The sequence below is a fragment of the Mus caroli genome, unplaced genomic scaffold, assembly GCF_978045245.1.
Source record: "Mus caroli unplaced genomic scaffold, Mus_caroli_1 scaffold_1, whole genome shotgun sequence".
Taxonomy (NCBI): domain Eukaryota; kingdom Metazoa; phylum Chordata; class Mammalia; order Rodentia; family Muridae; genus Mus; species Mus caroli.
This window is the reverse complement of record NW_028227256.1, coordinates 16,874,020-16,891,764: the sequence shown is the minus strand read 5'-3', so window position 1 is coordinate 16,891,764 and position 17,745 is coordinate 16,874,020. Positions and strand designations below refer to the sequence as shown.

General features: G+C 38.6%; 1 non-coding gene across 1 annotated transcript; it reads left to right on the top strand.

The window, feature by feature from the left end:
- The first annotated feature begins 4,309 nt into the window (after nt 1-4,309).
- LOC115032355 (U6 spliceosomal RNA) lies at nt 4,310-4,414 on the top strand. The gene has a single exon (XR_003838035.2). It is a non-coding gene; the product is annotated as a U6 spliceosomal RNA (small nuclear RNA).
- The last annotated feature ends 13,331 nt before the right edge of the window (nt 4,415-17,745 follow it).

Genomic DNA, 17,745 nt, shown 5'->3' with positions numbered 1-17,745 from the left:
AGTGACACTTCTCACAGCTTTCATCTTTCAGTCATCTGTGGGGCTTTATTAATTAAATAAACTCATGAGCTTTCATACATTTCAATTGTCTTATTTACTGAAGTTATTTTCATTTTATCTTCATTTTGACTGAAAAAATTTGAAGCATTAATATTTAGTTTGCTTATTTTCCCTTTAAGATTCTTCAGTTTACAGAATCCTCTTCCAATTCCCCCCAAATCCAGTATATATTAAATCCTTAATCTGTTTTTTCCCAATATTTTACTGTTATATTTAATTATTTGATCCATCTGGAGTTCTCCTTGACCAATATTTGGCATTATAGGTCTTGATTTATTTTTCATTACAAAATGCTAACCAGCCATTCAGCTGCCATTTAGTGACTAATCCTCTGCTTCCCCGCTGCTTTGATAAAATAAATCTTACATATAATAAAGTCTGTTCCCAGGCTTCTTCTTCTGCTCCATTTAGCTTTGCTTTGTAGTTTGCAAGACACTTTAACATACATTATCTCATTTCATTCTTCCTACCCCACACTGATTGCCTGGCTCACCTCCTGCTGTTACAAACATCAAACATCTGACTTGTCCCATCCCTGCCTTATGGATGGAAAAAAACAAAAGCCTGAAAAAGGTAAAGAAACAGGTTAGCTAGCCTTGCCAGCCTTTTTAATACTGGCAAGAAAATGGAAGGCTTCCGTGTTCATCCCTGCAATGGCCTGGGATTCTGTATCTAGCATTAAAGAAAAACGGTTGCCTTCAGGGTCACCTGGGAGACTTTGTTATCAATTCTCAAAACTACAAACCATTTTGTGCACTCAGGCCCACATTCTAGAATATTCCTGAAGCTTGTGCTCCCAACCAGAGGTGAAGCAGCAGCCTGGGCTTGGGCCCAGGCTTCCCGTCCTGTGTGTGTGCTTGGCACTGACTGAGAACTCTGCTTTCTGTCAGTATATTTGTGCTCTGACACATATTCTCGAGTGATTAGATTAAGGCTGGCAAAGCCAATATGAAAAACCCACACAGATTACCACTGTCACCCACAGTAATTACATTTATTCATTTCCATTTAGCCAAGTTTTTACAAGCCGAGCAAGGGGCCAAATAAGCAATAAACACAGAGGCAAGAAATTAAAAAGCTGATCTGTTTGCTGTGAAAACAATCAAACTATCATCTTTCTTTAGGCACCTCATTCATCATTGGTGAGGGCCACACTGGTGAGGTGGAGGTTGGGAGCCTAATGTTGTTACATGTAAATTCACTAACATGAAATTACTGCCCCTGATGCGATTTTACTAATAAATTAGTTCATTTCTACCTTCTCGCTAGAGACTTTAGGGACCGTGGAGAATTGTACATGTGTCTCCTAATCTTGCCTGCTTTATTTCAGCCTGGCTGGCTCTTAAATTTCTATCTCTTTTCACTCCCTCCCATCTAATTCTTCAGTTTCCTTGCTATGCCTTATTGGATAAACATGCCATACAGTTTGCTTTCTTCCCATGTAGCTTGAAAATAAGCAGCTTAAGGACAAATTCCCTTTCACAGGCAATGAGAACGACATCAGGAGGCATTATGAGGGTATGCCAGTTCTTGGAGCTCGTTGGCAGCTATTATTAATTCATTGCTGGGTGTGGTGGTTTTTCTCATTTCTGTATAAATTTTCAATTTGAAAATGGAATGAAGCCAAACTTTGCCATGTCAAGTAGCTATTGAAGCAAGGAAATCAATCTGCAAGCAGCTCCCTTTACTTGCCAGCCCTCCACGGTGTCTTCAAAGTAGCAGAGACTACACAGTAGAAAGCAGCCGATGGCTCATAGAAGACAGATATGTCCTTTCCCTGCACTGCTCCCTTTCTGGAACATTCTTAGTTCTTCTCTTGGTTACTGCTAATGGGCCATGCCTCCACAGAGAGTAGTTCATTTGTTTTACTTTATTTTACTGCTTACTTATTTTATTTTATTTTATATTTCATCATCCTGGCTGTTTATCCTTGCACCAACCTCCCCATCAGTTTCCACAAGCCCACAAATGGGTTCTATGAACATGACTTTGATAACATCACTGAAGGAGTGGCAATAAGCCGATGAAGAGTGGAGAGGGAGCACAGACAAGTTTTTCAGAGGAGTCCCTTCCCCCACTCACCCCTACTCTAAATGTTCTCTATGATGATTATGTCATATATGTTTCCATGTTACACCTGCAGGGAAAATATGCATAATAGTTTGTTCGTGCATTGCCCAGCCAAATATATGTTTAAAAAGTCTCTTTGGTACAGTAGCACAGTGAGAGTCTGTCATCGAAGAGGTAAGCATTCTACGTTCCACATTTCACTACATCACACATGATCATTGAGTAACACCAGGTCAGCCTTGTGAATAGAAATCTCAAGAAATGAAATCCTCATGAAAGATTGCCAACTTCAATATGCCTGGATCTTAATTTAGCTTTACAGCATGTAAATACATCAGGAGGGTAAGGTACATGAAACATAAGCCTTTCTTCACAAAAGGGAAATAAAAGCAAATGAAAGCAAGTACCTGCTTCTTAGGATCAATAGGTAATAGAATATCCTGATACACTAATGTTTTGTTAGTAAATGAAAATATATTGTATTATGATTTTAAAACAATTCAGTTTAACTGATACTTGTTGATCATCTGCATCATAGGGAGCCCTAAGAGGAATGTTGCCCCAGGTGAAAGCAAACAAGCCTTGCCCATCTGGGCCTGAAATGTATAATTTTTTAATTCCTGATTCATAACCAGAGTGACTCTCATTTCACAGTCCTCCCATAGAACACTGAATTTTCTTTTTTCATTTTCTTTTTTTTTATTAGCTACTTTCTTTATTTACATTTCAAATGTTATCCCGAAAGTCCCCTATACCGTCCCCCCGCCCTGCTCCCCTACCCACCCACTCCCACTTCTTGGCCCTGGCATTCCCCTGTACTGGGGCATAAAAAGCTTGTAAGACCAAGGGACCTCTCTTCCAAATGATGGCCGACTAGGCCATCTTCTGCTACATATGCAGCTAGAGACACAAGCTCTGGTGGTACTGGTTAGTTCATATTGTTGTTCCACCTATAGGGTTGCAGACCCTTTCAGGTCCTTGGGTGCTTTCTCTAGCTCCTTCACTGAGGGCCTTGTGTTCCATCCTGTAGGTGATTGTGAGCATCCAATTCTGTATTTGCCAGGCACTGGCATAGCCTCACACGAGACAGCTATACCAGGGTCCCTTCAACAAAATCTTGCTGGCATATGCAATAGTGTCTGGGTTTGGTGGCTGATTATGGTATGGATCCCCTGGTGGGGTAGTCTCTGGATGGTCCATCCTTTAGTCTTAGCTCCAAACTTTGTCTCTGTAACTCCTGGTGGGATTGTAAGCTTGTACAACCACTCTGGAAGTCAGTCTGGCTGTTCCTCAGAAAACTGGACATAGTACTACCGTAAGATTCAGCAATACCTCTCCTGGGCATATACCCAGAAGATGTTCCAACTAGTAATAAGGACACATGCTCCACTATGTTCATCGCAGCCTTATTTATAATAGCCAGAAACTGGAAAGAACCCAGATGTCCCTCCACAGAGGAATGGATACAGAAAATGTGGTACATTTACACAATGAAGTACTACTCAGCTATTAAAAACAATGAATTTATAAAATTCTTAGGCAAATGGATATATCTGGAGGATATCATCCTTAGTGAGTTAACCCAATCACAAATGAAGTCACTTGATATGCACTCAACTGAGAAGTGGATATTAGCCCAGACACTTAGATTACCCAAGATACAATTTGCAAAACACAAGAAAATCAAGAAGAAGGAAGACCAATGTGTGGATACTTCATTCTTCCTTAGAATAGGGAACAAAATACTCATGGAAGGAGTTACCGAATTTTCTTTCACAATTATAACCACACAGTTTGCTGGATTTTACATAATTGGGTATTTTCTAAATACCTGTATTTTCATTTAGATGTTTTTTATTCAAGTATGAACTCTGCCATAGTTTGAAAATAGAATGTACTTCAAAGGCCCTTGTAATAAAGGATAGACCCTTAATTTGATGCTACTAGGGAATGGTGAAGAATTCAAGAGATGGTGGATAGTAATTGTGGATAGATTTGACCTAAGCTGAAATATAGAACTCATGGAAATCTGGCTTCTTATCCTCCCTTCCTCTGTTTCTCCCTTCCTTCCTTCCTTCCTTCCTTCCTTCCTTCCTTCCTTCCTTCCTTCCTTCCTTCCTTCCTTCCTTTGACTTTCATTGTTTGCTTTCTTCTCTTCCTTGCTCCCTTCCTTCTTTCCTTTGTGCTTTAAATGAAAAATGTCTCTTGTGGAATGATACAGAGAAGATTAGCATGGCTCCTGCGCAAGGATGACAAGCAAATTCATGAAGTGTTCCATATTTTTCTCACAGTCATCTATTGGATGGAACACAGGGCCCTCAATGGAGGAGTAGAGAAAGTACCCAAGGAGCTGAAGGGGTCTGCAACCCTATAGGTGGAACAACAATATGAACTAACCAGTACCCCTAGAGCTTGTGTCTCTAGCTGCATATGTAGCAGAAGATGGCCTAGTCAGCCATCATTGGGAAAGGAGGCCCCTTGGTCTTGCAAACTTTATATTCTCCAGTACAGGGGAATGCCAGGCCCAAGAAGTGGGAGTAGGTGGGTAGGGGAGCAGGGCGGGGGGAGGGTATAGGGGACTTTCAGGATAGCATTTGAAATGTAAATGAAGAAAATATCTAATAAAAATTGGAAAAAAAGAAAAAAGAAAAATGTCTCTCACAGGCTCATGTGCTTGAACACATTTAGTGGGACTGTCTGGGGACAGCTTCATGCTGTGCTCATTTAGTATTCACCTGTGTACGACAAATACTGAATATGAGAATGAAGAATCATGAGTTGTATAGTCCCATAGAAAATGAGGCATCATTTTGAATAAGTATCACTTGAAGATCATTTGTTTAGAATCTATTCTTGAGAACTATTCGTTGAGCATCATTTATGTCTTAAGTACTCTTGTAAGTGATGAAAATCCAGAAGTGGATAGATAGCCAAAAAAACCACTTGCCTTTATGAGTTTACATTTCTAGAGAAAGTAGATAATAAAGAAATGTATCAGCTTATGACTGCTGGTCATTGTATTTTTTTATACAGACCTATATTCCTGATGTGGTATTTTCCACATATAACGGCATTGGAATTTCCTGTCTTTCTATTGTGCTGATGATGTTTACTCATTATCTGAGATGTACATGTTACCATATTCTTATCCCATACCTCTCTTGATACATGATGGTTGTTCTACTGGAGTGCATGTTGCCCTCACTGTCTAATGGACATATTGCACCCTTTTGATCTCCTAAGATGTTTCTTCCTCAACTCGTCTCCCCTCCAAATTTACACACATTATTTGTCTACCACCTTCTTCATTGATGTCTCTCTGATTTGACTAGCAAATAACTTCCTGTTACTATGATAATCTGTCAGTCAAATCATCATAGTTTGCCTGAGTGAAGCAATGTTGCCATTCATTTTGTTGATTAACTCAGTCACCCTCACACACACACACACACACACTGTACAACATTGTGTCCAATATACAATAAGAATCTGATCTCTTCAGAGAAACTATGGTTTTTTTTTTTATTTTCTATAGAACCTGCCATAATGGTATACCTATGTTGTACTTCTTTAAATGAACAACATCCTGAATGAGTCAAGCCCTGCACTTTGGAGCCACCATCTGAAGATTTCTAGTGGCAACTACAATTTGACCTGATATAATTTATATCCTATGTGAAGAACATCTTTGTAATTGTATAGTTTCTTCTCACTTCAGAATAAGAAATGAGAAGGCTCTGCTACTGTAGTTTCCTGAATTATCTGTACTACCCACAATGGATATACATTAATTCTATAATATGATTTCAATTAAATGTTTTGTTCTTGATTAATATGCTATTGATTTATATCTCAGTACACAGCAAACAATCATCATAAATGCTAATGGTCATTCAATGATGTAAAGCCATGTTTTCTCGGGGAGGGGTAGATAGCTTAGGTGAATGGATTGTCACATATCCTAACTCCCCATGCTCAGGAGGTTAAGACAGGAGGGTTACAAGTTCAAGGCCAGACTAGGCCATGGAATGAGATCTTATCTTAAAACAGCAATAATCCAAAAGGCCAAAAGTATTAATAAGCTTTCTATATACCATTTCTCATTACTAAAATATAATATATTAAAGACATTGTGTTAGTGTAAAAAGACAGCATTAATTTAGACTGTATTTGATTTTTTTATCATGGTGAGATATTCATAAAATTTTCATTTTAGCCACTTGTACCTACTACAGTGTTTATTAAGTGCTTCAACTCTCCGCCCCTTCCCCAGAAAACATGACTTGACATTATTGAATGACCAGTAGAATTTATGAAGGCTGTTTGCTATGTACTGAGGTATGCTGAGATATAAATCAATAGCATATCAATCCAGAACAAAATATTTAATTGGAATCATATTATGGAATGAATGCATGTTAAAAAGAAATAATAATGACCTCTATATAAAGTAGGTTGCTACAAGAAAAGGAGCTGTTGGCTCTGTTTCACTCATGTCTCTTATGAATCCACCATGAGCTCAATCAGCTACGTGGTGAACCATTAGGGAGAAGCTAGTTGCACCAGTGAACTTATACACATATTTTCCATACTTCACAGAACCTCAAGAAACAAAGACATGCAATATATGCAATGCCTGCATGCTTTTGCAGGTTTGGGGATATTTTTCTTTGATGGCATATTTTCCCTTCCATTAGTGGGACTGGATTAAAGACCTAAGATGATAGCTATGTATGTGTCGTGTCCCAGATTGTATGATTTTTTTTTTCTGTACACTCCCCCTGTTGTCAGAGAGTGCAAGTGTAGCCCCTTGATGGTTTTGAAATGTTTCTCTAAGTACCAGTTGCTTTATTCCCCCTTCTGATTCAGGACTGTGTCTGTCAGTCATGAATATCCTTAAGTGGATTTAGAAACTTTTCACACATAAATAAAGGTGCAGTTTAGTGTCTGCTTAATAATATGGTGTTATCCTGCTCAACACTGTAATTTCCATGTTCTTATTGATCGTAATTTATAACATCATTAGCTTTCTAAACTGCCATTAACTAATGATGGACTCTGTGAGTTAACAGTGCTTTGAAATCAGTTACTGACAAGTTGACCCCAGAAGCATTTATCAAAAGGATAATGGATCCCTATTGGAGTGACAATAAATTAGGTTATGCTCTTATCGAATTAAACAATGGATGAAGGAAAATTAGCTATCAATAAACATCTATAAAGCCTTTCCGATTATTCCCAGTCAATTATATCAATTAGAGATCAAACAGGGAACCCCTGCAGTAAGTTAAATAGGACTAACCAGAGCCCAAAGAGGCCAAATTGTGTTACAAAATGCAACACCAGGGGCAGCTGCACAAGAGGTAATCATTCTGGCCATTGACAAAAGGGCTCCTTTATTAGACCATGGGGCTACCACCCTGAGGCATGCTTCTGGCTCAGGGACAAAGACTTTGTAATAAAGGCCAAAGAGAGGGAGGGTAAGACGATGCTGGGGGTGAGAAAGACCAGGAAGAAAAGAGACACAGCATATATTGGAATAAAAGAAAAGACTGCACAATGTATTGGTGTGTGTAGTCTTCCTATTTTGCTATAAGAAAATTAAACCTCTTGGCTCATAAGGATGTTTTATTGGCTCTTTGGCAGGTGATAGTTTTGAAGGGACTATTGCTCCTTCAAAGTAGCTATTCTATATGCACAAACATGTACATATTATAAAAAGGTATATATATATATATATATATATATATATATATATATATATATACCTTTTTACTTATTACTCACTTATTACTCATTTATTACTCAGTACTTCTGTACCTTCCTGGTTCTGTCCTAGTGATATACTTTGCAAGGAATGTTAAGCTTTTCACTCTATGCATTTGAATTTAATAGGCATTTGACTTGTGTCTCAAACAAATTCCCTTTTCTTTTCATTATTCTCCATTAAGAATTTACTTAGCTCTTACTGAGGGCTGAAGAGATGGCTCCACAGTTGAGAGCATTGGCTGTTCATTTAGAAAACCTAGGTCCAATCTTCAACATTTATATGACAGTTCACAACCACTCCCATGGGATCTGATAACTTCATCTGGCTTCCAAAGGCACCAGGTACGCACATGATGCACAGATACACATGTAGGCAAAACACCCATATGTAAAATTGAAATAAAATAAAAAGCAATAATTTTAAAAATAATTTGTTAGCCAAGAGGTGCTTCTTATTCTGTGTGTGTGTTTGTTTGTGTGTGTGTGTGTGTGTGTGTGTGTGTGTGTGTGTGTATGTATGTGTGTGTTGAAGTCTCTTGGAGACCCAATTTGAAATCCAGCTAAGTTTCTAACTGCCATACTAATTTTACAAGATTCTGGAGGGGTGGGTTTAACACCAAAGCTAAATACAACATAAAGGAGATGGGAAAATGCCCAGGGATGGCAACATTTTGAAACATCATGGCTGTGAAGCCAGACAAAGCTCTCACCACCTTCACTTCACCCCATTCATCTAAATTCTTTGTCTCCTTACACCATAGAAATATAACAACAGTTATAACTGACCTGCTTTTTATTCTACCAGGAAGCATGCCAATCATACGGAATGTTTTGGAAACAAGCTGTTTTATTGGTATCTGATCAGGAACATCCACTTCTCCTAGCTTCATCCTTGTTACTGCCACAACTACCCACCGTTGAGTCTCACACTTGCATTCTTCCCTTGGCAAACACATGTATGTTAATCTTGACTTAAGCTCTGAAGCTTTGGACTACATCTGAGGAATTATAGGGTTTTTAATCAATGTCGATATGATATTAATCCAATTGTCAGTGTCACAGCCCTGAGTAGGGTAAAACTTTGCAGCATTATGTTTTGGAGCCCAAGAGTATCAGTATTGAGTATCAGGCTATAAGCTTATCCATACAGCCTTATACACTGAAGGATATTTTCCCGAGACAAGACAAAGGTCTTACAGTCCATCTTAGACAACACGGAAAGGTGCCTTGATTACTTAGATATTCCTTAGGTATATTAGAACAAGTTCCACATGCTCAAAGCCAGCATGAAGAATTAGATACCTTCTAATAGAAGGGTTACTTCTATATGAATAAATATTTATATTCTAGTTAATGAAAGGTTATCATACATACAAGAAATTTTGGTATCAATCTCAAAAGTACTTCCAGATTGCTAAAGTACCCCAGCTTGAATTCATTTGTCAAGGCCTGTTTTCATTTTTATTTTTCACCTGCAACAGTATTTTTAGTTGTCTCATCTCATTACTCTGGGGTAACAAAATTGTCCACTAAAAATAGTTTCCACACATTTCTTTGAAACATGCTCTTTACTATTGCAAAAAGGAGAGGAAAACGAGAGACAGTTTGCTCAATTCCTATCAGTCTTCAAGTCCAAGATGCTTTCCAGCTTTCTTCATGCTGGCTTTGAGCATGTGGAATTTGTTCTGGTGGATACATGAAACTTTAGGACAGAGTCTGAAAAAATGCAAAAGAAAAATCATCTACTTAACTAACATGTGGTAGTGAAAGGTAACAATGCACTAAAACATTGGTGGTTCCAAATTAAAAATAGATATTTATGTATTTTATGTATGTATATTATGTATACATAGTAGATAAAATGAGATGTATGTTTTAATTCAGCACAATGTCTAAGCCTAGTGAGGGAAATTAACTACAGTAGTTAAACTTTATAAATTAACTTCACCGGAGCCGCACAAAATCTCTGAGTGAAACATTATCCTTTGATTATACATCCATCACTCTGAAACAGACATACCCTGTGCATCTGAAACCATGAAGGCAGCCCTGAATACACTTGTGGCAGTTTCATTAAAGGCTTGACAATATAATTTGGTCTGTGATTTCAATTTGTTCAACTGGTCAAGTTAAAGGAAGTTAATGTCTCTCTATGCTTAAACTCACTGCATGGTGTTCCCACAACAATACACCCAATCTGTGGATATTTTTGTCTTTGATACTCAAGGCATTCCTGCAGAGTCACTAAATACATTTATGGAGCACCTACTAAGCACCAGGTACTATTCTAGATCCTGAACATGCAAAGGGAAATAAAACAATGATTCTTGAGTTTATAAGCTTGTGTTTTACTTGATGCATGCCAATGGCAAACAAAACAAAGAAGAAAAATGTAGAGACTAATGGGATGTTTAAGAAAGGTAAATTGCCAAGGAGAAAGGTAAATTGGGGTTTAGATATAGAAAGCATGCAAATGTTGAGGAAGAAAAAAGTGCTGAAAATTTGCTGGAATCAGGAAAGAACTCACTAAAGTGATACTTATGTCCAGACCTGAAGGAGGTAAAGGTGGAAGTCATTAGTGATCCAAAGACACAGATGACAGAAGAAGAGAGCCTGAGGCAGGAATGTTTTCCAACAGTTGCAGCACAGAAGCCTGACTGGAAAGGACGGCAAGTAAAATGGAATAAAAAGATTAGTGCTTGAGAGATACAGAATATGTAGGACCATTGTAGTCATGATGGAAATCTTGGCTTTTAATCTAAGTGAGATTTAAATGCTTAAATGGTTTACATAAAAGAGATACATTTGGACTCTCTCTGAGTCATTTGAACTAGAGTTCATCTGAATAAACTAGCTAGCCTTAGTCTTTTTTTATAAAATGAACTAATTTTATGTTTTAAATTCATTTTTTTTATTTTTGTAATTAAAAAAAAATCAAAGTATACTTACAGAATTTCCCCCCTTCCTGTTTTCCTTTCAACTATCTTCCTTTATCACTCCTTCATGACCTCTAAAGAAAGAATGGCTCAAGAACATCTCAGAAGACAGGGTAGAAAGACCAGGAATTCTCCCGTGGGACTATGTCTTTTAGAAATAATAGAGAAGTCATGCCTCAGATCCCTCAGCAACATGACTGACTAAACAAGACCTAAACATTGAAAATACAAATAGACTTGCTAACATGGAAGAAGAAATCTCATGGGCCCCATTCCTAGATTAATGACTATGGACAGAGGGAGGTCCTCTACTTGTTTAGCCAATAGCAAATGGCCAGCCTCGAATTTATATACATACATGCTACATTAATTTTATTTTTATTTGTGTGGATGTTTGCATATGCATGTATGTGTGTGTGTGTGTGTGTGTGTGTGTGTGTGTGTGTGTGAGAGAGAGAGAGAGAGAGAGAGAGAGAGAGAGAGAGAATACACATGTGTCTAGAAGAACAGTGAAGAACATGAGATATTTGGGAACTGGAGTTACAGGGGCTTATGAGCTGCCCAGTATGGGTTCTGGGAACTCAGGTCCTCTGAAAGAGTAGAAAGCATGCTTAACTCCTGAGCTATTTCCCCAACCCTTATTTATTTTTTATTTAGATTTTTGTTTATTTGTACATGTGTGCATATGTCATGTATGGGGTTACCCACTGAAGACAGCACTATGTACAAATTGAATGCTCTGAGTGTTAGAAGAGGCAACAGTTACAAGGGAGAAATCTCTCTCTCTCTCTCTCTCTCTCTCTCTCTCTCTCTCTCCCTTCAATGTTCATACACATGTTTCACTGATAACACCTCTCACTATCTACTACATAGTCCCACACTTGTAAACAAAGCCAAGTGACAGGAAGCTCTTTTAAGTTCCCTGCTCAGATTCTACAAAATCCATTTGTAATCAAAATAAATATTTCAATAAAAGAACAAACTGAAAATCACAGCCTCCTTACCCCTCAACCTATCTTAAATATGGAAGTGTTTTTTGCAAATCTCTTGAGTTTCTGGACCCACATGTGTTCTACATTATCACCAGCTCCGTGGCAAATAGGAGCATATTACTTGTGTATGAGAGAATTTTAACTTTCCAGCTTGCTCTTCACCCAGGAGGCACATGACCACAAAAGCAGGATGGAACGCATAGTTGTTAATGTTCACCTGCTGTAAACTGTTACTGTCTCCAACAAGTAGCTGCATAGCTGTTTCAGTAACATAGTACCTAGAGAATATACACTTTCTTTCTCAGATAACATGAATTGTATGGGTATAGGTTGCAATCCCAGGGTACTAAGCCAAGTTCAAAAGCAAAACAAATCCTGAAGTCATGATTGATATTTGATTCCTTGACTCTCTTACCACTACTCATCTGAAGATGAAGTGGTTTCCAATTTAGGAAGTGGCTAGTTTTTCTAAATTCTCCATTTGGTCCATTTTTTTGGAACTGTTTTCCTTGAGAAACAAGGTAACTGGAGATGTTTAAATACCTGGAGCACTCTTAAATAGTCTAGCCTGGAGTATAATTGAATGGCAGCCAATGTGTAGTATGTCAGAGTGGCTGATCAGAAGAATAACAGAAAGAAGAAGGGTGAAACAATTTTCTTCTCATAGTCGTTCATAAAGATCCACTCATTGTCTTGAAATCAATGGCTGAATCTGATATCATTCCCACCTCTTCAATTTAAATTTCTTTCCATTAAACTAGCAGTTCTGGTTCCAAATCCCTAAAGATTCAAAGCTCAGTATCACACCATGCTCCAGCTTTCCTCACAATAAAATGATCTATGTTCAACACGATGACTCCCTGCCCTCCAACTTTTCCTCTAAGCAAAACTTTTCCTCCTTTTGGCTTCAGAACACCTAGTTCTGATGTAATTTGGGGAAGAATGTGATCAAGTTATTTCATCGCAATGAATGAATGGTTTAAACAACAGCTCTAGAAAAAACTGCAAAGAAAAGAAGAAGAAGAAGAAGAAGAAGAAGAAGAAGAAGAAGAAGAAGAAGAAGAAGAAGAAGAAGAAGAAGAAGAAGAAGAAGAACTTTTTTTAGCTTTTCTCCATGGCATAAAGTAAAGCAAATAGATATAAATGATAGCAGAGACTAGGAAAAGAGACCCCATCAGAAAGAGATTCTGCCAAAGACCAATTTCAGCTAGAAGAGGGGTTCTGAGGAAGGGGTTATATATGAAACAAAGAACTTGAAATCAAATCTTGGGTACAAGCTGGTCTATGTTCTGTTCAAGAGAGCTTTCTCTTGTTATTCTAATAACTCTGAATGGCTCATCTCTTGCAGATCAAAAGCCCAGTCTTTTATTTACATATTGATCACTCATCACCCCAGGTTCCCTTTTGATTTTTCCATGAATCCACACCACAGACCCTAGCCCTGTGATTCTTTGAAAAATACAGCAAGCACAAGCACAGACAATAAGATAGGTAGGTGAGATCCCACCCTGAAGTTACCATTCCTACCATGCCTAGGCCTGCACCTAAACTCTCTTGGTCCCAGGCTGACCTTGAATTTAGGAATCTGCCTGCCAGTGTAAGCACAAACAATAAACTTAGCTGGGTGGGATCTGCAATCACCACTCCCTAATCTCTTTATCTCTTTCATCAATATCTTTCTGACAAGCTGGCTCACAGTGCCTCTGTTCCTTTAGGTCTGGGAAGCACCTTATAAAATTCATATTGCATTATTAGATTTTGCATAGTTGAAAAATTATATATTTTTGAACTCATGTTTTGAGTGTTCTTTCCCACAGCATGAAGGTCACAGCATTCTCCCATTTTGCTGAGACACCCTTGCCTCCCAGACTCGTGCTGTCCCTGATTATCATGGAGTCATTAACCTTGGCAAAGAAGACATTCCTTGAAGGGGGAATGTGAAAATATATGCATTATTATACAAACAAGCCTTATGCTCACAGAAACCGTGGACACTCATGGAAGCCCACCCCCTGTGGGCTCTGTCTCAGGGGCAGGAACCATGTTATTCTGTCCCTTTCATGGCCATGCAGGACAATGCAAGTTTCCCCAGGAATCAGTTCTAATAAATCCCACCAGTTTCTGAGCTCTCTATGTCTATCTGTATATCTGTCTGTCTCTGTCTATCTATGTCTGTCTCAGTGTGTAAGTGTATTTGTGTATGTTCATGTGTACATGGCAAAGGCAAGTGCTCTTGATTAATCACATTCTTTTTATCTAGGTTGGCAGCTAGTGAGTTCCAGCAATCTTACCCCACAAAATGTTGGGGTTCACAGAAGGGAGCAGCCAGGCTTGTTACATGTGTTTATGGTCCCACAGCAAACACTCTTACCAACTGAGCCCATTTTTCTCTAAGTTTGAGCCCATCCTGGGAATTAAATTGTCAACAAAGATTCATGAGAAACAGCAATGTTCGTTCTAGTAACAGGTTTCAGTTGCTATGGGGATTTGGGGGAAGTTTTCTTTTTCAAAATCAGCGCTGGAAGTCTAAGACCCATTTATGATCATTTACATTCAATTTGCTTTCTTGCTGCCTTTCATCGGATTTGACTAAAATAAGTTGTTTTAAAGTCAACTTATTGTGACTGTCATATGACAGAACATTACAATAACTTGTAGAAAGAGGATCATGCTTTTCGCCAGTCTTTTATCATGTCTTGGTGACTTCAAGCTAGTGTTTACAACATTTTTCTTTTTAAGGAGAATATTATCTTTCAGTTTAGAAATGAATAGTAAGCCCTGGAAGTTTTAGTTTTATGAAGATAAATAAGAAGGATGCCTGCCATGAAAAGCCAGAGTAGTTACTGCTTCAAAAGAACAGTTATCTGAGCCATTGCCATAAAACAAGCCTAGAAGAATTTCAAAGGACAGTTGATTTATGGAACTCTGTGGCATAGTTTGAATTCCACAGCCTCCTAGCATACTTTTGCATTGAAGTCACTTCTCCTTCCCTTGTCTGGATTCCCATGCTGGATCCCAATCCTTGTCTTGAACTCACGAAATACCTCCACTGCAAGCCCACAGACCCTGCTCCTACCTACCACAGCCCCTTAGTGACTTCGTAGAAAAATCCAGGATGCCAGGATATCCATGGTGGAAGCATTGAGAACAGGGTTCAAACCACAGCACTAGAATTCTAATTGAAGAAATGTTCCCTTCAATTTCCTAGGTATTTTTGCAGAAGTCCCAAACAAACGTATGTTAATGTTCACTCCTTTAAAACTTCCAGGTAATAGTCTCTTTCCATAGAGCATAGTGGGGTTGTGCTCATTTGTATATACTTCTTTTGCATTCACCCTGTGTCTTTAGTTTCTTCCCTTAATCCCTGTTCCTATGCGCTTTCCCTCTGTGCCTCAGCTATATATTGTCTCTGAAAATCAATAAATCCTTCGCATACAATAATGCCCGCCCACTCCACCTCACTGGGGTGCTGTGATGTGTAATTAATTAATGTGTGTAAAGTGCAGAGGGAGCATGCAATGCAAGGCACCCTATAAATGAGAAGAATCATTATTAATAAGTGTTATTACCCAAATGCCTCTAGATGTCAGCAAAACATCTTTTAAAAAATATAATTGGGCAGCCCATCTGAAAAAGCCTCAGACTGTGCGGTCTATTACTATGTATGGAGGCTGAGAAAAATACCATCAGCAGTGAGGCTGCCGTACCCTGTCCCCATAGAATGTTTAGTTTCAAATGGTGAACTTTGAATAAAAGTGAGCATTAGAACAGAGCTATATTGGATTCTTCCAGAAATGAATGTTCAGCTTTGTGGGGCTTTTTTTTTAAACAATCCAGAAGAAAGGTCACTCTTTTATCTCAAAAGGACATTTGATTTCCTCACTTATAAAGCAGTGGGTGTTGATAGTGAATGGAAAGGATGAGGGGACACACACACACTCTCTTTAGGTTTGAAACTGTGAATCCATAATGCAGAAATCTAGGTGAGTGTACATGTGCTGAATCCCACTAGCGTCCTTCCTTCATGGCAGTGTGAAAATAAAAATTCTGGCAATTTCCTCTCACATTGTTTGATAATATCCCAGACTTATTTTCCAAAGCAAATACTTGGGTTTGTAAGTGATCAGTTTTGATGCTTGTCTCAAGACCAGATGTTTCCTCTTTCTGTTTTCTGCTTATCCATCATTTTCTCTGAAGAGAAATATGATATATAGAGACAGGAGAAGAAAGATGAACTAGGGAAACATGGCAAGAGACGACCCTGATCCTGGATGTGACCCAGTAGTTCCATATAAAGGAAGTAATGCAAAAAAAGAACACCTCATTAAAATTATCTTAATTAAATTCAATACACCTTGGTTTTGAGGCTGAATACTAAAAAACAGTTTCCACATACTTCTCAGGGAGATAAAAATTTGATTCCAAAATTCCCCATAATGAATAAAAATATCATTTCCTCACACCATACTTAAAGCAAGCACCTTCTTAGAATGGGAAACAAAATACCCATGGAAGGAGTTACAAAGACAAAGTTCAGAGCTGAGACAGAAGGAAGAACCATCCAGAGACTGCCCCATCCAGGGATCCATCCCATATACAACCACCAAACCCAGACACTATTACATATGCCAGAAAGATTTTGCTGATAGGACCCTGATATAGCTATCTCTTGTGAGGCTATGCCAGTGCCTGGCAAATACAGAAGTGGATGCTCACAGTCATCTATTGGATGGAACACAGGGCCCCCAATGAAGGAGCTATAGAATGTAGCCAAGGAGCTAAAGGGGTCTGCAACCCTATAGGAGGAACAACGATATGAACTAACCAGTACCCCAAGAGCTTGTGTCTCTAGTTGCATATGTAGCAGAGGATGGCCTAGTTGGCCATCATTGGGAGGAGAGGCCCTTGGTCTTGTGAAGATTATATGCCCCAGTACAGGGGAATGCCAGGGCCAGGAATTGGGAATGGGGGAGTTGGGGAGCAGGGCAGGGAGACGGTATAGGAGACTTTCGGGATAGCATTTGAAATGTAAATGAAGAAAATATCTACTTAAAATAAAAGTTACATCTCCCAAATTAAAAAAACAAAAAGCAAGCATAACAAGTTGTATGATGGGTTTTTCATTCTTTAGCCTCCAACAGGCTTTGTTTCATGAAGAGGTTGGACTTTTCCCCTATGTCAAGCCAAACTAAATGAAGCTTTTCAAGTACTCTATGCACAGTCTTAGCACCCCAAGCTACTGTGTGCAACTTCATAAAGATGTTCCAGGAAATGGTGCTTACTAGGGAACTGTGATGCCCATTTCAGCTTCAACTGCTGACAATCACCAGGTGATGTCCTTTGAAAAAGAGGGAGCTTTAGTAATTGCAAAAAAGACGCAGGCTGAGAGATGCTACAATGAGGCACACAGTTTTGCCACAGAGGTTTGCAATCCAACAGAGAAAAAAGATCATGGCAACGTTAAATACCACATGTTTTAAAATCATGTTTTCTCTTAGCAGAATATAATTTATGTGAGCAGTAAGCATAAAAACACTGATATTTGTATTTTAAGGGAGACAATATGTAGATATGCCTTCATATGTCTCTATATGATATGATCTGCATTATTGAATTGATGTTTTAATTGCTTTAAAATATGAATTCATTTAATCTTCCTAATGTTTTCATGCAATGGACAGTGTTATCATTCTCTCTTTACAGATGAAGGAATGGGGTCAAAGAGTATAGGGTAAGGCTGTTATTCAGGATCATAAACTCAGAAAACTGAGAGAAGTGAGGGGAACAGGGATAGTGGACTAGGGGGCATGGTCCAGTGCCCCCGGTACCCTCCTAACATCATGTGCTGTCTGTCTGTCTGTCTGATAAGGCTGCTGAGACTCCCATGGGGGGTCTTTCAGTCTGTTCTTAGATGTCTT